General features: G+C 35.3%; 2 protein-coding genes across 3 annotated transcripts in view; one reads left to right on the top strand and one right to left on the bottom strand.

Annotated features, from left to right (window-relative positions):
• Nucleotides 1–22610, top strand: part of shot (dystonin-like protein short stop) — a 733882-nt gene that overhangs the window by 12698 nt on the left and 698574 nt on the right. The window lies entirely within an intron of this gene.
• Nucleotides 1–22610, bottom strand: part of LOC140441179 (venom serine protease-like) — a 318277-nt gene that overhangs the window by 151797 nt on the left and 143870 nt on the right. The window lies entirely within an intron of this gene.

Genomic DNA, 22610 nt, shown 5'->3' with positions numbered 1-22610 from the left:
GATTGCCCAATACGGAAGAGAAAATTTAATGATAAAATTGCAATTTCGACATAATTTCTTTGGCTAATGTTACAAGTTTTTATTTCAAATATTTCATAAAGGAATCTTGAAATAGTAGAAAACCTATTTTATCTGATTTGGACACCGGGACTTCAAATTTTCTCGTTTTTGTACAGTATGAATAATTTAAATGGTATTTATTAATAATAAATGCGATATTAGTTAAAGGATCCATTTAATTAAAAATAAAATAATACTAACGGAATAATATTATTGTTTACAAATTATAAAACTGGTCAGATAAACTGCATAAAACAAAAAATACTTACATACAAGGTCAAATAATAATTATTTACTTAAGTATATAAGAAACAAAATACAAAAAAAATTGAAAGTCTATTGAATTTAAAAATGTATGTGTGATATTTTATAACCAGTAAAAGTTTTAAAATTTTTCACACGTTTTTTAACATGAAAGTTACATTTGAAAATTATTTTGAAATATAGAAGATGACCCAATAAATTCTGGTGTCTCATAGTTATATTTTTCTTATGAGACTTACGTATTGTATTCCATTTTCCGTATTAATTCTGGATTGTCTGTGTATAATCAACTTTATACCTATGTCCAGAGTGTTCTGAATTATGTCGAGTTTTTTTTAAAAGGAGTTTAAAAAAAAGTTCCCCTTTGCGTATTCAATTGGGTAATATAGAGCTTATTTTAAATGGAACATGATGCATTTTAATAATTGGTAAAAAAAAGAAAATGCCTTCTTTAGAATGCTTCTTCCTCTTCTTGTGCCACTTCTATCGGAGATTGGAAATCATCAAGGCTATCCTGACCTTGTTTATAGCTGACCTAAAGAGTTCATTAGTGGTACAGTCAAACCAGTCTCTCAAATTACGCAACCATGACATTCTTCTACGGCCTGGATTCCGGTTTCTTTCTATTTTACCTTGCATTATATTTTAAAGTAATGTGTATTTATGTCCTCTCATCAGCTGACCCAAATATTCGAGTTTTTTTCGTTTGATCGTTGACAAAATTTCTGGGTCTTTTCCTATCCTTCGCATTACTTCAAAGTTTGTAACTCTTTCAACCCAACTTATCTTCAGCATTCGACGGTAGCACCACATCTCGAAACTTTCAATATTTTTTATGTTGTTCTGTTTGAGAGTCCAGGCCTCTTTGAGAGTCCAGGCCTCTAAACCGTATAATAGCGTGTTAAATACGTAGCCCCTTAGCATTCTTAATCGTAGAGGGATGCTTATATCTCTGTTGCAGAAGAATTTCCTCATCTTTATGAAGGTGGCCCTGTCAATTTCGATACGTCTTTTTATTTCATTGTTTTGGTCTCCAGTTTCGTTTATTGAAATCCCCAAGTATTTGTAACTTGATACTTTTTCGATTTGAATGCCGTTTATACTAATATGTGCTGGTTGTGTCATGTTCTTACTGAAGACCATATACTTGGTTTTTTGATATTGATACTTATGCCTTATGCCATAATTGTTGCAGGCAATATTTATATTTGTAAGTAATCGTTGTAATTCTTTTACTGTTTTTGCAACTAGTACAGTGTCGTCTGCGTATCGAATATTATTTACAACCTCTCCATTGATTACGATTTCTTCGTTTGCTTGCAAAAGGGGTTCCTGGCAGATGCTTTCGCTATAAACATTAAATAGCAGCGGTGACAAAATGCATCCCTGTCGTACTCCTCTACGTATTTCTATTGCTTGTGTTATCTCATATTTTGATGTTAGCTTTCTGATTCCAATATAGATTGAGAATTATTCGCAGATCTTAATTATCTATGTCCTTTCTTTCAAGAATGTCTCGCTCAAACGCTTTTTCAAAATCGGTAAAACATGCATGTATTGCATTGGATTTCTTTGGCAGTGTAACGAATGTAGACAACAGCCACTCTTGAGGTATAATACCAGTTTTGTATATTGTGTTAAATAAGTGCAATATTATACCTATCGATCCTAATGTGTCCTAAAAATGCACGCAAAATTTCAATTTGCCGCCGTTTGTGCAGTAAAATGGTGGCAACAAAAAAAAACAAAAACAATTTGACAGCTGATAGTTTAGATTTAATAAAAATGGAGCGCGACACAAGAGAACAACGCGTTTTCATTGTTAAAAAATCTTTTAAAAATAATGAAAGTTTGGCGGCCAGAGTTCTACAATTTCGTACAAAATGTGGTCTAAATGATGATTTAACTTCGTCAGTTGTGAAGAGAGTAATTGAAAAATTCAGGGAGATTGGATCAGTTGGTGATACTAAACACACTGGTCGTCCAAAAACAAGCCGCTTAAATGTCAAAATCGAAACAGTGCTTGAGAGTATTGGTGAAGATCCAGAAACATCAATTCGATGTCGTGGACAAGAATTTCAAAAAGCTCTATACAATGTATACTCACTAAAGATCTGCATCCCCTTGCTTGCAAAGTTCGATTGACACAAGAACTGAAGAAACAATTTATTGTTGCAACCGTTTCCGAGAAACGATTATGTTAACTTTACGGTAAAGCTAACATCTCGGCTAGAAAAAGAAGTACAAAGTCTATATTGGCGGCATATTTTATTGCTAATTAATTGCTGTTGATTGGTATATTAACCGATCCCCAAAAACTAGCCCATCATCCCTTAGCTCAAAACACATCCGCGGAAAAACTGAATATCGGCCAAAAAGCGAACCACAAGGAGTTTATTGCTAATTTATTGCCGAAGTTTTACGCCAAGAAACAATATATTGCTGCAACCATTTCCAAAAACGCAGGCTATACTAACTTTACGGTAAAGCTCATAGTCATAGCTATATTTTGGCAATTAAAATGGTTACAGTATTCATTGCCAAAATGTAGCTATGGCCATGCTAGCTTTATTGCAAAGTTCCACTGTTTCTCGGAAACGGCTGCAACAATAATTTTTTTTCCGTAATAAATTAGCAATAACTGTTCAACCGATCTGGCCCATCTTTTGCACACAATTAATACATTGCTGGATACACCTACTACAACATTCCTGCGTGCTGCGACACCCCTGCTATACCCGTCCTCTGTTTAGAAATACATAGCGGTGACGACCGTCGCGCAAACGATGTACAGTTTAGCTAGAATCACTTATTGTGTCAACATTTCAGGCATTTTAGTTCGTATAATAGTTGTTTATTGGGTAGCGGTTAGTAGTTAAGTTTAGTTAGTAGTTAGTTTTACCGTGTTTTTGTATTGCTTGAGGTAAGTTGTTGATAAATATTATACTAAAATATATTTTATAAAAATATGATATTTTAGATATGGATTCTAAAGAGGAAAAGCGGCTTTTGCGGTTGTATGAAGACGTAAGTACATACGATGAAGCAGGGTCATATTCAGCAAGTGATGAAAGTTTCAGAGCAGATCCGGATCTTGATATTAGAAACACTGAAACTACTGAAAGTGATGACTCAGAACAAACTACGGATGTCAATTTACAAGAGCCAGGTGGTTCACACGAGTCAAATGATATTATTCAAGAACCAGATATTAAAGGGCATAGTGATGTTGCCAATATTAGTGTTTTCTGTGAAGAACCATTAAGAGAGCTAAGGGATGATGAATGATACTTTGTCAGTAGGTTCGCCCTAAAACCCGACATTCTCGAAGTAGGATTTATAAACAGATTGATAAGCAGGAGTTATATAAATTTTTAGATTGTTTGTTACGGGGACAAACGAAAAATTGCGATATACGAAGACTTTTTAGCCTAAAACCACTAAACTATTTTCCGGTATTTCCTATAACAATGTCTAGTAGACGCTTCGAACAAATTTTACGCAGCTTTTCAGCGCATAATAAGCAGGAATTTTCTACTGAGACCGATAGATTAGCGAAGGTAAGAAATATTTTAGAAATGTGATGATAATACACAAATGATCTTGTGTATTAGAAATTTTCAATCTTGTTATACTTAAGCCTCCACAACAATTATCTCTAGATGATTCGTTACTTTTATTTCAAGGGGGATTAGCTTTCAGAACATACATGAAAAATAAAAAAACTAAATATGGCATAACATTTTATGAACTATGTAGTGCAGATGGTTATGTCCTAAACATAGATATATACAAAGGGCAAGGAGAACTCGCCTGATAAAGCTATGTCTAAAACTGAAGCGGTTGTATTAAAATTAATGCAACCATATATAAACAAGGGATACCATCTACATATGGACAATTACTATAGCAGAATATCGCTAGCTAATCGACTTCTCCGATATAAAACTCACGTAACGGGTACTCTTCGAAGAGACAGGAGAGGGTATCCTGCTGTAGTAACTAAAGCAAAATTAAGAAAAGTAGAGCATGTATGGAAAAGACGAGAAAAAGTGTACATTTCAAAGTGGAGAGATAACCTCGAAGTTCTTGCGATTACGAAGATGTAAAAACAGAAGAGAACAAGAAAACAAAACTAATCGAAGTATTCCATTATAACAAATATATTTCTGGGATAGACAGGTGTGATCAACTGATTTGATACTTTTCATGCCCCAGGAAAACCATTTTCTGGTATAAAAAGTAAATATAATATTTCATCTATTAGATATAGCTGTCTGGAATGCATTTTTTTGTCCAAAAAGATTATAGCCATAATCCAGCAGCAACAATCAGATTTATCGATTTCAGTGATTTACTTATCCAAACCTGTTAGGCCTGGACCCTAAAATAAAAGATGCGAGAACATTGATTAAGTTTTTTTCACAACATACACCACAAGAAAATACAGCTCTTCCTGGTAATCGTGAAAATTTACTAGTACGGCATTTTCAGGAAACGATAACTTTTTCACAGAATTATAGCCGAAATAAGTATTTTCTACGGTGCAAACAGTGCACAAAAGACCAAAGGAGAAAAGAGGCCTGCTACAGGTGCAAAACATGTGCTGAACATCCCCTATTGTGTCCAGGACTATGTTTCGAGTTGTGGCATATGCAAATATAAAAGTGGAAATGTATTTTTTTGTATTTTATTTTTTGCATTTTACTGTTTGTATTTAGTTGGACGTTTTGATTGTTTATTTAAAAATCTTTTAACTAAAAATTGATGAATCCCTAGATGAGAGTCTTTTTGTAATATCGCATTACACACTTCAGCTGTTAAACCCTTCTATACAGAATTCTAGAGAATTTATATTTACACTTTGTATTCAAAGAATAACGTTGTTAGGATTGCTTGTTATCACATTTCAAATTTCAATTTACATACAAAGATTATCTCATTCCCTTTGCAATTATGGAAAATTCCCCACAGCAGGTTATAACTGATAGCGATCTACGAAACTAGGACGATCAGATATTCCATTTAGCTGTTAACTCTGTTGTAAAATTTGATATTCCCGCTCACCATGAACTTTGAGTGCGGAATTTGAAATATTCTAGTTTAAAGGTTGACAACGTAAAACTTGGTAGTAGTTACATATCGCCACACGATTTGCATATATATGTAAGGTTAATATGAATGCGTTACCTGATTCTGTTAGAAAGGTAAACGAGAAATAATTTCATATTTATTGTTTACAATTCACATACTTAGGAGTTAATATGACATTAAAATAACTAATAACGTAAATAAACTTATTGTTTCGAAACAACCAATAAAATTGATATAACACTAAGCAACAAACGAGGTTTTATTTCTTTACTGTATATTTGTCAGTGATTTAAGAGAAGATAAATATAAAGTGTTGTCTCAGTAACAAACAGGATAACAGAAAAGGCACTGAGACTGTTTTCTTGTGACGTGTCTAATTTTTTTTGTCTTTATAGAAGAGGGGTCTAGAATCTTCAAAGGACATCTTAGTCCAGGAGAGTCCAGGTCTGAGTGACCTTGGTGCAGGATTCGTTCTTCATACTCCCGGAGATAGTTCCCGAGGTACTTTAAAATGCGTCTCTCGTCGCCTACCTAAACCAGACCCTCCTCTGTCATCCAGCGATCCGGAAGCGGAATGGCCGCTGTAAGGCCGGCATCACTTCCGAAGCACTACCTTCATTCATTAATTCTCCATTCATACACATCCACACTCCATTCATCAGCAAGGAGGCTCCCTGTCTCATTCCAGGTAGCGCGTAGAGGGCCCTCATCGCTCCTAGTACGGCATCATTCCCAGACGGGCATTTCCTCCTTCTCCACAGTCTTCATGCCTATCTAACTCATACAGTGTGACCCACTTCTCTAGCTTCAACTTCCAGCATCTTTCACTCTTACCCTTGCCGTTGGTCCAGCTGTCTTTCTTCCTCATCCTTTTTCTTGATCACTGCACGGATATACGAGGGTGGATTGATACAAAACTAGCCTTTGATAGAAAAAAAAGTTTTTTGGAATTAAATCGATTTATTTCTCAACTTAGTCCCCTTTAAGCTCCATACACTTAGTAAGACGATGTTCCAATTTTTTTATCCCATCCGAATAGTACTTTTGCTCGCGCTCTTCAAAATAGGCCGAAGTTTCAGCGACGACTTCATCATTTGTTGCGAAACGGCGTCCTCCGAGCCATTTTTTTAGGTTTGGAAACAGGAAATAATCACTGGCGGCAAGATCTGGAGAATACGGTGGGTGTTCAACCAATTCATAACCCAATTCGTGTAATTTTGCCATGGCGACGGCCGCTCGGTGAGCCGGTGCATTGTCTTGGTGAAAGAGCACTTTTTTACGTTCCAAACCGTGGCGTTTTCGACGCAATTCGGCATCGAATCGATCCAATAATGCTGCGTAGTACTCACCATTGATTGTTTTTCCTTTTTCCAAGTAGTCGATGTGGATGATGCCCTTCGCATCCCAGAAAACAGTCGCCATCACTTTGCAGGCCGAATGTGCACTCTTTGCCTTCTTCGACGGCCCTTCGCCGCGTTTGCGCCACTGTGTCGACTGTTCTTTGGTTTCCGGTGTGTAATAATGCAGCCAGGTTTCATCAACGATGATAAATTGGCGAAAAAAATCCTTCGTATCGCGCCGTATCATCGCCAAAAGCGTCTCCGAAGTGGTCACACGTTTTTGCATTTGATCGATTGTCAGCAAACGCGGCACCCATCGCGCGAATAGCTTTTTTATGTCCAAATGATGGTGAATGATGTTGTGTACGCGTTCGTAGGAAATGTTTAGGACCTCTATTAACTCGCGGAGCTTAATTCGACGATCTGCCGTAATCATGTCATTGACTTTGTTGATCATTTCCGGCGTGGTGACTTCATTTGGCCTCCCGGGACGCTCATCATCAAAAATACTCGTACGACCACGAACGAATTCAGCTTTCCAAAATTTTACTGTTGCTAACGAAGGTGCCACCTCACCATAAACTTCGTCCTGGTCGGCTTTGATTTGCACATTCATTTTACCCTTTTTGTGAAGGAACTTAATCACCGAACGATACTTGACTTTTTCCATTTCTTCGAAAACACAAAATTTGCTTGCTTTTGACGACTGTAAAAACCAAACTATTTGTTTTTAAAACTTAAAATTTTGACAGACGTCACGTCTTGAATGGCAAATGTCAACAATATATTCGTAACAATATTTATAAGAACAGAAGAAAAACTCTACCTGCCTTACCAAAAAGTAGAACAGAGGCTATTGCGTCTATAAAAACAATGAATATTAAGAAATAAAAGATGGAAACTTTTTTTTCATTACCCTTCTTTGCAAAAATAACAAAATATATATATCGATGGTACATTCAGCTACTGTCCAGACCATTTTTAATTGGAAAATGGATATCATATTCCACTTGCTTTAATATCGCAATTGGCGAAAATTTTTGTTTAATTAATTGTTTTATAACATTAGCCTGAGCATGAAGACCTTCAATTGCATTTTCTTTATTTATTTTTATATTTTCTGTCTGTGCACAACGCATGCATATAACTTTACTTTCGAAGCCTTAATAGTACGCACCAAGTGCACTGTCAGCGTACACAACATGTACAACATGTTTACAAATTAGGCACGTATGTGCTCAAGAGCTCTCTTTTTGGCAAATATAACTAACTACATCTGAAGAAGTAATCTCAATTGTTAAATAAGTTTATTCCTCTCTTAGTGACGACGGTCCAGGAGCTTTGTCAGTATGGTAATCCTTAGTTTTTTCTTCAATTGAAGTATCTTCTTTCACAGCTGACGATGACGGTCCAGATATTCCCATTTCATATCTTTAAGCTAAAATAAAATTCATATACTTAGCCAAACTAAATTACATCCACATAATAATTGAAGAGCTTAAGTATCTTAAATCCAACATTTCGATTTTTCGATGTTTTCATTTTATTAAAGACGTTATAGATTTCTTCAGACCTAGAATAAAGTTTTGTGCTCCAAAACGGCTTTTTCGCCATTTGAAAGTCCATTTGAAAATTGTATTTCTGTTCCAAAATCTCATCTCCCTACTGGTTTTACTTTGCATGGCGTCTCGTTTGCTTCTTCTACAGTAAGCGCCAAACATCTGTGTTACCAACGTGCATTTTTTTGTTTATTTGTGTGAATAACGATAATGGCTAGTTTTGAAGATGTCTCACACGGGTCGTACCGCGAGAAAAAGATCACGAACAATGAACAATGAAGTTATTTGCCAGTAGATCGGGTTTTTGGAAGATTTAAAAAAACATTACGGAAAACTGAAGAAGCTTTGTTACCAACTGATTACCACATTATATTTAAAAAGTTTGGATATATATTTTTCCTCAGTGAGGACTTGTTTACTCATGACTTTGTTTTTCGTCTTTTAATAGGGGGGGTTCTGGAATCTTCACGACATCTCAGTCCAGGATGTCGCCTGACTGACCTTAGTGCAGGATTCATTCTTCGTACTCCCGGCGATAGTTTCCGAGGTACTTTAAATCGCCCTCTCTACGTCGAACGCCTACCTGCTGAAGACCTAAACCAGACCCTCCTCTGTCATCCAGCGATCCGGAAACTGAATGGCCGCTGTGAGGCCGGCATTACTTCTGAAGTATTTCCTTCATTTATCCACAGACTGTCAGCAAGGAGGCTCCATGTGTCCCATTTTTTTGGTCCCAAAAACTAGATCTTAGAAATCCCATTCCAGGTAGCGCGTGAAAAACACTCATCGCTCCTAGTACGGCATCACTTTTAGCCATGCTTTTCCTCCTTCCCCACAGTCTGACTTACACAGTTTAGATCATACAGTGTAGCTCACTTTTCTACCTTCATCAGCAACAAAATATATTGAGGTATTTTCAACACATACTCAGAAGAAAGAAAGGTGTGGAGAGATTAGTGGTTGAAGGCAAAGTACCGGAGAAAGATTGCAACTCCGATGGTTAGACCAAATAAAGTGCACCATCGGTTACTCTCTGTCTGAGGCAGCAAACCACGCTTAGGAGAGAGAAGAATGGATAGCAACCATACAACGAACGCCATAACGTCACCACATTTTTACAAAGGATAGAGGAGGAGGAGTTATACAATTTCAACCTCAGATCAACTGAGACCAGTAGCAAAAAAAGAACATGTCCTAATTAAAGAACAAGAAATAGAAGGAGAAAATATGGTTTGCTAACCAAGTTTTATTGTTTTAGTGAAAAACTGTGCAAAACTTTACAACAATAAATAATACCTCTCATGTTTTTATTCAAGGAATCGTTTTGCTGTAAACTTATATAAAAAAAATAATATTACCGAGAAAGATTTATTGCTACGAAGAATTTCTTACAACGTCTACATTGCTTACACGCAACGACGATTATTTGAAAATGATACATGATATTCTTCTAACTTATAGCACTGTGTATGCACAGCACGTGTTTTATTTAATTAGAATAAAAATACATTTATTATAAATTGGATGACTGCGTGAACTAAATACCGATACCATTATGTTAGAAGTTAGAACATCACCGAAATAGAAAATGTGTATTATGCCGTTTCCTATACGGACTACTCGAATTCGGAGTGTGAGAATTGAAAGTTGTTAAATTCTTACTGCGTTAAAGAACTTATGAAAATAAAGAGTAGAAGAATATAGGTATTGTAATTCATTAATAGACAGCGTGGTAGCAATTTTGTACTAAATAGTTATGGATACAATTATAGAAAACTCTTTGTATTGACAGTTAACACCAGGCAACAGTTTATCATATGGAATATAAGTTTTGAGAGTAACAAGCTGAATCAACAAAATATCGAACTTTTATTGAAATATTAGTGATTTAATTTGCCTTTTGTGGCAATGTGAGAACTATCATAATCAAACAAGTTATGTTAGATCCGTAGTGGAGAATTTTCTCTCTCGAAGTATTTTATCTGCCACTGTTTCATGTGTAAAATATAGGACAAAACAAGTATGAGGACAAGAGAAAAATAACAGGGCATTCATTTAACGGCATATAATCTTACTAAGACCTTCGTTAAACGAGGTTTAGCTCAAATACTAGAATTTTTGTTTAGTCTGAGCGTCACATTCTTTCTCCTTAATCTTTTGATCTAAATCTCTTCGATGGATTCAAGCTTTTATTGCGTCATTTCCTCGCCTTAGATCCAACTAATTCCGACTCCTTCTGGCATAACGACATGAGGTGCAGTGGGCCAAAATATTACGATTCTGATAATTTAATGTAATTTTGTAATATTTACTTTCTTCATCCGGATAACTACTTTAATTAAATTGATGTATGGTTGAATGCTCGAATAAATGAATATTTTTTTATATGGCGTGGAGTCATGGGCCTTAACTGAAGCATCACTGAAGAGACTCGAAGCATTTGAGATGTGGTGCTATAGACGCATGTTGAAGATTTCCTGGATAGACAGAGTTACCAAATAAGAAGTACTACATAGAATGGGTAAAGAGCGCGAACTAGTCGTAACCATAAAAAGTCACAAACTAGAATACCTGTGCCATATAATGCGCAATGAACAACGATATGACCTACTTCGGACCATACTTCAAGGTAAAGTGCATGGGAAAAGAGGTCCAGGACGAAGAAGAATATCCTGGCTGCATAACCTGCGAAAATGGTTTAACTTAACCACTACCGGACTTTTCAGGGCAGCAGTCAACAAAGTCAGAATAGCCATGTTAGTGTCCAACATCTGTAACGGATAGGCACCATAAGAAGATCTGGTTGCCTGATCTAGTACAATACATATACTTGGTTTTCTGTGCGTTTATTTTTAACCCTTTCGCTACGGGCCAAGTATCGGTTGCGCGTTGCTCATATACGGCGCCGGGAAAATTTTTGCACTTCGCGATCGAGACTGTCACTCAGTAGTTTATATTCTTTATATTGAAGTGGTTGAATCGTTTTTCCTTTGTCGGCAGTTTGTTGATATTCGTTTTATCGAGGTAGTGGAATTGTTTTTCGTAAAACTTCAAAAAACGGTATTCAGAAAATACGGCGCTAGGATGAGTGATGTGCTGCCGTGTATGTACGGCATCAGTTTGGTATATTTGCGGATCGTAACGTACATGAACGATACTAGTAAGCAAGATGGACAATGTAGAACGTACTATTACGATTATAGCTCTCCAAAGATGTAAATACTTAAAAATGTACGGTGACAGAACTTGAACGATGGAGATTAATTTGCGTAATAGTACGGCGCTCGCTCATCAGAGCTGCAAATGAAAATCGTACTTTTACGGCAACAGTATCGAAAGGGTTATTCCCATTCTCAGTGCAGACGTCCTTAGTGATCGAAATGCTTCGATTAGAGATTCTGTGGACCTAGCAATAATGTATCTCATCTGCATATCCGACCACTTGTACAGATTTATTAAAGATGGTGCCATTCGTATTAATATGGCACTCTCGAATTATTTTTCTAGTGCAAGGTTAAATAAGAGACACGATAGTGTCCCGTTTTTACAATGGAAGGGTCTTGAAAAGTCGTTTTGGATTCTGACTACACTCTCTACGCCTGTGAGTGGCGTTAGTTGAACAAGATGAAGCGACATTTGAAATTCCACCATAGCCTGTAGAAGTTTTTGTCTATTGACTGAGTCGTATGCGGCTTTGAAATCCACCAATATGTGGTGGGTGTAGACTCCGAACTCAAGCGTTTTTTCAAGAATCTGCCTGACTGTGAAGATTTGATCCGTTGTTGATTTACTGTGCCAAAAACCGCAATGGTAGTTCCCAACTATTTGTTCAGTATAGGGGATCAATCTTCTGTACAATACGTTGGACAATACTTAATATGCCACGTTAAGTAGGGTGATGCCTCTATAATTATCACACACCATCATATCTTCCTTTGTGTGAAGAGGGTGCATTACACATAATTTCCAGTCCGCGGGCGTTTCCTTCCGTTGCCAGATTTCGGTTACTAATTTATGCATGTGTTAGGGTGTCACTATTTTTAAAGAGTTCGGCAGGAAGATTGTCCAAATCGGGGGCTTTGTTATTTTTCAGTTTTGAAATAGCTTCTCTACTTTCTTCTTCGGTGGGGGGCGGCTCTTGAGCGTTTTCATCCATTTCAGGAAAAGTAATTTCTATTTGGTCTTCTTCACGACTCTCGCTAAGCAGTTCTTCAAAATGATTCGCACACCTGTTTAGTATCTGTTCTTTGTCACTAATTATGGAACCATCTCTGTCTTTATATGCTGTTATTCTGGGTTTGAATTCTTTTCTGCAGCTGTTTATCTTCTGGTAGAATTTTCGCGAGTCTTTTCTATTGAATATAAGTTTTTTTAGAATACTTAATTTTAAGTTTAGCTCTATTTAAAAGCTTGTGGATGATGTCGGGATCATAACCATTATTGAAAGCAATTTGCTTGAGAGTATTAAGTTCTAAATTGAAGTTCTCATTAGAAACTGGAAATTTGAGAAGCCTTTACCTGTTGATTACTTCAAACAAAGGAAAGGGTGGATGGATAAAAAAATATTTCAAGAGTGATGCGAAGTCAAATTTGTATAAGAAGTCAAAAAACATTTAAAACCAAACAGCCACAAAAAACTGTGTTGGCTAATGATGATGTGTGAATAGATAATATATACCAACTGTGTGCATGTGTCGAAACAAATTGTTTCCCAGAACAATATTAACCCAACACTAAATCGAACTCTTCTTCTTCTTCTTCTTCTTCTTCGCGCGACTAGGATCACTCCTGTTTGTCTGCTTATTATTCTGTTTCAGTCGTTGTTGACTGTACAGTATCTTTCCACCTTTTTGGCGGCCTTCCAACGAGTCTTCTGCTATACGGCTTGTTGTTTTTACAGATGTTCGCTAATCTATCTGGTCCCATTCGGTTTACATGTTCGTTCCAGTTTTTTTTTCTTGTTTTTATCCACCTGTTAATATTTTGAATTTTATTGGTTTTTCTGTCTCTTAATGATATGCCCGCTATTTGATCTTAATACTTTCATTTAGATATTGTTGATTTGTTGTTTCGTCTTTCTTGTATCGGTCGTTGTCTCCGCTGCATATGTTAGGATTGGTCTTACTGTTGTCTTGTATACTTTCATTTTGATTTCCATGGTCAGATATTTGTTTCTCCATATGGTTTCTCGGAGGCAACCACTTACTCTTGCCGCTTTTGATGCTTGCCTTGTGGTCTCTGTTCTTATATCCCTGTCACTAGTGATCTCTACTCCTAGGTAATTGAATTTCATTACTTGTTTTACAATTTTGCCGTCTATATGCCGTTCTACAGTTTGCATCTACGCGGCTCTTTACTGATCACTATACATTTAGTTTTTTCTACTGATATTTTCATATTAAGTTTGTTTGCTGTGATATTGAAGGTGTGGAGCTGCCTTTGTAGGTTATCTTCGTTATCAGCAATTAGTACTGCATCATCGGCATAGCATAGTATCGTGATTTTATGCGCTCCTATGTGGTATCCGTGTCGTGTTCTTACTTCGTGAATTATTTGATTCATCACCATATTGAATAACAATGGGCTGAGCGAGTCTCCTTGGCGGATTCCTCCTTTTAGTTATATGCATTCTGTTTCCCTGTTGGCATTATAACTCTGGTCTTGTTGTTCTTGTTAATTTCATTAATTGTCTTTATTATCTGATAGTCTATTTGTTCAGCTTGTAATAAATTTAAGATCTCATTTCGCTTCACCCTGTCAAAAGCACTTTTTAAATCTACAAAGCACATGTATGCTGGTTTTCCATATTCAATAGACTTCTCTATTATTTGTCTGATAATAAAAATTGCGTCTATTGTTCTGCGGTTCTTTCGGAAGCCTTGTTGTTCATCTGCCATGTTCGCTTTTTCCTCGATTTTATCTTTTATGACTGCCGTTAACAATTTTAATATACTATTCATCAGACTAATGCCTCTATAATTTTCAGGATTTCTCGAGTCTCCCTTTTTAAGTATCGGTATTGCCATTTGCGTAGTGTTGTTCCTCCATATTTTAGCAGTTCATTGTTTATCTTATCAGAACCAGGTGCTTTTCTGTTTTTTAATTTTTATATTCGTTCTTGTAGCTCTTCTTCTGATATTAGTACTCTATCGTGAGTTTCGTTAATGATTATTTCTCTGTTCTCTTCTTCTCCTTCTCCATATAATTTTGTGAAATGCTCAGTCCATTGTTCCTCCGTAATGGTATCTATGCGTACAAATTCATTCATTTCTGTTTTTTGTCTCCTTATCATCTTCCACACCTTTTTCTGGGATCCAAAGAGGTCGTATTCCATATCTTTAGTAAATTTCGCCCAGTGTTCTTTTTTGATGTTATCTATTTCTTGGTTTACTCTATTCCTGATTCTCACGCAGTCTTCTCGTGCCTCCGGTGTCTTCACTCCTTTGTATATATAAATGTTTGTATAAATCGAACTCCTGGAGAAATATTTCAGCGATCAAACCTCTCTTGGGGTATTCTCTAAACTAATTTATATCCATTTATAGACTTCAGACTGACTTACAACAAAAATAAAATTTGTTTTTAGTTTTAGCTAGTCCACTTTCTTGACCTTTAGCTAAACGCAAACTAATAACTCGAGGCTACCTAGTGAGCTGCGGTGTAATTGTTTGTCTTCTGTCCTTTCATCCTGCTTCATTAACCTTCCCCTGATTGTTCGTCCAAAAACATATATTGAAATCAGTATACGTATATCAGTAACAAAATAACAATATTGTACAAGTATACATTATTATAATGGTAGTACCGACATTAACATAACGGACGTGAATCCTGGGTTTTATAAATGAAACGGGGATCTCCCTGCAATAAAAACGAAATGCATTTATATGTCACTAATGTGGGCGTTAATTACTTATTATCAAGTTTCACGTTTACATAGGAATGAGTTTTTATTTTGGGCATTTAAGTTTTTCAAAAAGTTGATTTGCATAATATGCTTAAAGAATATTAGTTATTTAGAATTAAATTTTATTAAAAATTTTTTTCTGAATAAATAGCAAATTTAAAACTGATTCGAGGTTTCGGCTTCTAAGCGAAAGAATGAATCAAATTCCAATTTTTTAATTGAAGGGGAATTTTGTGTCATCTTTTTTACAGAATTCAAGGACTGGTACGACATAGACAGTTTTTGATCGATTTTAAAAATATATAAACACAAAAATAACACAAAAGGTCAAGTATAACGACCTACGCCGCCAAGTAACTTGACGCCGATGGCGATATCTGATTTAGCGTCTCGACGGCGACGTACTATGATCAATAATATACAAATTTCCTACTGGTTGAATTTTCATCAAATATAAACATATGGCGCTTCTTTTCTCCCCTTTTTATTACACTGTCACAAATATATATTCATCTAAATCCCAAGAACTATGTTATGTACATTTAGGGTTTTGGATTCTCTGTAACTTGATCTTCAATGGTTGTTTTACTATATTTCTTTATTTATTTTGATGGCGCACCATACGAACCATGCCATATTAAAAAAGGTTCCAAATTTTACAAACTTTAGCAACTTTGACATAACAATTTGGTGGCTAGAGACCAGTTTATGAAAACTGATCGTTTTTATAAAATGTTCAAAACTTTTATTGGGAAATGGGAATTAAAAAACTGGTAGTAAGAAAAAGGCAAGAAAGAAATGTCGAGTGGTATGTTCAATTCCCGAGCACATGTCATATTTTCATGAAAGATCTGATCCAATGTTTAACTATAACTACGGTTTTATAGTGATTAGAGAAAGGCTGTTCAATTATATACAAAGACTGGTATTGTCAGTCGAAAAACTGGAATGAAGCGGTCGTCTAAAACAAACAATATACATAGGAGATAAATTTCTAAAAGAGATCTTTGAGTTAATTTTTGAGTTTAATTTGAGTGAGTTAGTTTGTACGCAGATTTAGTAAGGAACCATACATAATTTTTTTAGAAGTTTTTAAAATATGATTTTCCATTCTTACAAGATATCTCTGTGAGTTGTTGAATTATCTTTAGCTGGATGATTGCGGATGCGTCAATCAAGCATATCGCACAAGTTCTCATTAGTTTTTAGACCGGGATTTTCCATTTTCCATTATTTCAGCCATCACCAAGGCCACCTCATAAGAACAAGTCAAATCAGGAGCAATATGTATGAAGCAGGCACTACATGTTCATACAGGGCCTTGTCAGTATAACTTTGAATGTAAAGATTACACCTATTAATCACAAGGGATATTCAATTATTTAAATTAATTACGGCCCAAATTATCGCAGATACTCCACCAAACCGGTCGATTTTCTGAATGGTAAGAGACAGGTATCATTAATTCGAACGTCTATGCATAATATGATGACGATCATCATAATAATAATAGGTTAGACCAAACCTGAACTTCCGAAGTTATTGACTTGGCTTCTTTCAAATCGCAGTAGCTCACTTTTGTGATTATTCGTTAAACGAATCTTTCATACAGATCTTAAATTTGACTCTCTTAATCTTCTCTACACCATATCGTCACTAACCACCACTTCATTCTCAGAAAACTCAACAAGTCCCCAGTGGTAATAATCTAAGAGCGACCTTGTTCTTCGAGTATGTCTGTCCCCCAATTTCGATCAATCTTGTCCACAACCGGTTTAACTTGAAGATCCATAATAACAAAACGGAATAATCCGACAATTTCAGTTATATCAACGGTATGAACACAATAAAAAAACAATATTTTAACTATTGCCGTTATCCTGACATTTACAGTTATTTGTTTGATTCTTTATTTCGATGAGTTTTATAGTTGAAGAACTTAAAACTTACAAACACATAAAAAAAACTGAGGAGCACATTGTAGAAGAATATTGGAAAAATATAAAGTTATTGGGGACAGTAAGCGAGAAGCAAAGAAATCTTGAATGATAAAACAATCCAGTATAACATAATAAACAAGAATATACGACAAGCGACTAGAAAAAAGCCAAAAGGGGGAGACTCTTTTAACTTGCCTAAGAAATTTAAACAGATTACAGGTTATTTCATGAATAAAAACAGTACCTTGATCAGACAAAATAACAAAATATTAACAAACAATAATGAAATTTGCATGTCCTGGAAATTTTTTTTTCTTTTTTGTTTTTTTAATGGCATAGACTAGGTGTGAATCAGCCAGTCAGAAAGTGACATACCTCAAACATAAAAATTTAATGATCGTAAAGTCCATATAGACAAGGCAAAAAACTTGCATAATCACTTTCATGAGATACCCCAATAAGTTTCAGGAGGTCGCCTAGGCAAAATGTTGTTCAATTTTTTTTTAAACAAATTGTAACAATCAATATTTTCTACCTGAACAATTTTTTTTTTAATTTTTTTGTATCATTCTGAACAAAATAAATCTCTTGTAGTTTTTCTGTAAACTTAATCGTTTTCGAAATATAAATAATTTAAAACTGAGAAAAACGCAAAAAAGCAAGGGTTAAAAACACAAGTAAAAAACATTCTTTTTGAATTCACCAAGGACCAAAATAAAAGTGCAAACCTTGTTCTATCATTTTCCGATAAGTATCTTGGGTCTATTTCATTTTAAAACATTATTTTTTAATGGTGTGTATAAGAGAGAGAAATAAGATCTGGGGCACAAATTTTTGATGGTTTAAATTATCATTGAACAAATGAGTGCCAATACAATATGGACCTGATAGAGGCACGATAGAATGTAAAGCGGTTTCTACGTTAGCTCCCCACCAAGTTTTAGTAACCATTTAAAAAAATATATAATAAAATCGTCGGATATTTAATAAACAGATAGACGATGGCAGACTAATCTTCAGAACTCCAAAAGATATCGTTGCCGCCTTAAGACTAGAAAGGATACGTCTTTCAGGAATAATCCCACGGATGGTAGCTTTGTACTATCATCAGATCGAGTAAGTGCGTCAACCAAATGCCCAAACCTGCGATTCCTCTCGTCATCATCAGTGGAAAACGAACCTGTCTCACGTTCACAGCTTCACAGCTCACTGTAGTATCTTTTCTGAAAACTCTTCAAGCTAAAAGGATCTATAGCTCGTGCTTTCGCAGTCCCTATTATACATACTGAGCATCAGGATCAAGCCAGCTTTTGCTTTACGGAGGTTTCTGGCCTCGTTGAGCTGGCGTTAGGACTTAGGACATCGACGTTATTCTTTGACAGGGTACCGCCCAGGCCCAGGTCAAACTTGTCGCCTGGCAGTGTCCTCGAATCGAATCAGGCTGGAGGTAAGTTGACGCTCGAAACGAAAAGTATTTTTAATTAAAATTTTCGTTAATTTCATATTACGTAGAGTAGATAACATATTAAATTGAAAACATATACAATTATTCAAGGATATGCTAATTTATGATTCGGTAATAGTTTGTTACAAAATACCAATATAATACCGTTATTAAAGCTAGAAAAAGATTTAACTGAATTGCAATAAATTAATAATAATAGCGAAGACTGGTCTTTTATTTATGACTTTAAAATTAACTTGGTTTTTAATAATAACTGGATTTCTACCTTCAATTATATATTCAGTTTCATCGTTACTATTTTATGTGGTTAATAAATATTTTATTAGATATCTTCGGATTATACACATAATAAAACTCAACTATAATAAAAACCTTGGCGAACTTACTGGCATAAATCGAAAATAAAAATAATTTTATTACTAAAAGATAGTAAACTTCTAATTAAATATGTACTATCTAAGTTATTAAACAATAATTCATTGTTTAGTTTGTATAACCATATCCCAATGAATACAAGAAGATCTGATAATATAATACTATAAACTGCAGTTTCTGCTAACAGTTTGAAATTTAATGAAATTTTCAAATAAATAAATAAGTGGATTGGAAGTCATAAACATTCAAATAAACCGTCTTTTCATAACCCATAACCCATTAGTTTCACAATACAAAACTTGCTCCTACTATAATAAAAAAGTTCTACATTTTACATGCAAAAAACTATATTAAAAAGGAAAAGACAGTTAAATTTGATTTGAATTTGGTTTCGAAAATTAGTTTACGAATTTTAAACTATATTAACTATATAAAACTAACTCCGCCTGCAGTTTTGTTGGGTGGATCGAGTAGCTCGACAGAACTGTTGCCGCTCCCAAGCCTGGATAAAGGAGAAGGAGGTCAACAGCCAGGTTAGCACCCTAATGATAACCTTTAAAACCATACAGCTCATAGAAACAGGATTATGCCTCGGAACAGGAATGATTTCAATTCGACGACTAACACGAGAAAGAGGACAACTAATTTATGGAAAACGAGAAATATACTTCACATCCGTACTTGGAACGTAAAGTCTCTAAACACAAGAGAGCTTGTAGAAAAAAATGTAGACATATGTGCACTACAAGGCACGAAGAAAAAAGAAAAGGGTCGAATTTTGGTAGATAACTATCTAATGATTTACAGTGGTGTTGCGAAAGAAACCAGAGCCAAAGAAGGAGTCGCCCTGTTAGTACACAGAAAATTTTTACACCAAATACAAGAATGTTAATATACCTCTGAAAGAATAGTTAGTGTAAAAGTTAAACTGGATGTCAAACCTCTGAATGTGATAGCAATCTATGCACTAGAGAACAACAGAGATACTAACACAAGGGAAACTTCTACGAACACCTTCAGACTGTAATGAAAACGAGACCCCAAATGATGAATATATAATTATTATGGGTGATTTTATAGCCCGTGTTGGCAATGATATAGTTCCAGGAATAAAACAGCGATATAATGAAAATATCAGAAATAAAAACGGAGACACTTTTGAAAACAGATATCCACTAAAGGATAAAGATCGATGATACACTATATTCTGTCGAATAGAGAGTTAACCTCTCTTGGGACGAGCGGCATGCCCTATACAAAGATCGAACACCACGAAAGCGACTAAATCTAGGAAAAGCTTCCTTGGAACAGTGCAGGATTAACCGCCTGAGTATTTTCCTCTTCCCCAGGTTCAATGGACCGGCCAGTCCCTAGACTTTAAAACGTGCAAAACTATCAATCGGATAAGAACGGGGGTTGCTCCAGTAAAATCAAACATGGCAAAATGGGGGAAAATCGACCAAGATGATCTGTGATGAACTGTGACTGTGGAGAAACACAGAATATGGAACATCTTCTTACATGCAGAAACTGTCCTCATCGATGTACCCTCGAAGATTTGTGGCTCGATACTGGGCCGAAATTTTATGAATGACATGTCCGGACACGATAAAGTAAAGTAAGTACCCCTCTCAAATCTTGGATGTAAGATCACTAACATCAGCAGAAATAGGAAGCGATCATAAATTGGTATTGTACAAAATTCGAATGAAAACACATATATGTGGTAACAAAACACCAGAATACAGCACAAAGATAAAAGTCGAAAGCTTACAGGATAACTCCACAAGATACCTATTACAAAAAAAAATAACCGAAAAAAGCAGAGACATATATATCACAGAAAGTGATGGAGTCGAAGAAAGCTGGGCAAAAATTAAGTCTAACATTTTAGCCTTGGCCAAGGAAGTTCTTGGTGACACAAATATAAATAAAAATAAATCGTTCCCAAGGCGAAGAACTCCATAGTTTTGTACAGAAGTGAAAGAAAAATGTAAAGAAAAGAAAAAAAGCGTACCTGAAATATATGTGAACCAAAACACAAGAGGCATAACATAATTACAAGACAATTAGAAACGAAACACATGCACTTGTGAGAAAAATAGAAAAATGATTACTGGGAACGCCTTTCGAAAGAAATGGAACATCATTTTTACGGTCTGCAAAAGGAAATATGGCGCTTCATAAGAGGTCAAAGAACGGAGGTAAAGGAACTAATAATAGAACCAAAACACATAGAAAATGATACGCGATACGGGATACTAAACGGATTATTGAAATATTGTGGAGCAGCAATGACAGAACAATTAACACCATTAATTAATAAAATTATAAAACACAATGAAATATTGAAGAATGGAGAACGAGCGAACTAATTCTACTATTCAAAAAAGGATATAAAAAACAGCCAGAAAACTACAGAGGTATAAACTTGTTAAATACTACGCTAAAACTTAAAACTAAAATTTTACAATTGCTAATAAATCAGAGGATACATTTAGCAGATGGACAACAAGGTTTTCGTAGTGGAAGATCATGTACAGATGCAATATTCGTTATAAAGCAAATTACTGAGAAATCACTAGAGTATAATAGAGCATCATTTCTGTGTCTAATTAACCCGAAGAAAGCGTTTGACAGAGTAAGACTCAAAGATGTAATCCATCTTCTGTATAATAGAGAAGTTCCCCTAAATATTATAAAAAACTATCGAAAACATTTACCAAAACAACAAAATGGAAGTCAGAATAGATGGACAACTTAAAGAACTTTTAGAAATAGCAGCGGAATAAGACAAGGGGATTCATTGAGCTCCATGCTCTTTAATTTAATCATGGATGAAATTCATAAAAAGCGGTAACAAAGGAAGAGGATACAGAATGGGAAACAAAGAAATAAAAATACTCTATTAAGCAGACGACGTAATATTAATAGCCCAAGATGCAGATAGTCTGCAAACACTAGTCCACAGATTTAACTTAGAGCAAAAGAATTGAATATGATAATCTCATCTCAGAAAACTAAAACAATAGTAGTCAGGAAAGAACCAACCAGATGTAAAATAGAAATTGATGGCATCAGTATTGAATAAGTAATGGAAATAAAATACCTGGGAGTTACACTGTCCAGTTATGGAGACCTGGACAAACTGGAAACAGACACATTAACATTGAGATGAAGTCAAGAATTTATAAAGCCAGTATAAGACCAATAATGAAATATGCCTCAGAAACAAGACCCGACACAGATACAATGCAAAGCCTACTGGAAACGGCAGAGATGAGAGTACTCAGAAGAATTACAGGAAATGCGTTGAGAGATTGAAAGAGAAGTGAAGACGTTTAAAGAAAATGTAACGTACAGTGTTTAATTGAATGGACACAAAATAGAAAAAAAAAAGAATGGAATAACCAGATAAGCAGAATGAAGGAGACCCGTGTCGTCAAAATAGCTAGAGATGTCATTAATTGGCAAAAGTAGTATCGGACGACCGCGCAAAAGATGGAGTGACAACCCTTCCATAGAGGTATTAATCCGCCAATGAACAAGCAGCATTGCTTATAAAGAGGAAGAAGAAAAAGAAAAACTATATTTAAGGACTATTGC

Source organism: Diabrotica undecimpunctata, chromosome 5 (assembly GCF_040954645.1).
Source record: "Diabrotica undecimpunctata isolate CICGRU chromosome 5, icDiaUnde3, whole genome shotgun sequence".
NCBI classification, from domain to species: Eukaryota; Metazoa; Arthropoda; class Insecta; order Coleoptera; family Chrysomelidae; genus Diabrotica; species Diabrotica undecimpunctata.
This window is presented reverse-complemented; position numbering and strand designations above follow the sequence as displayed.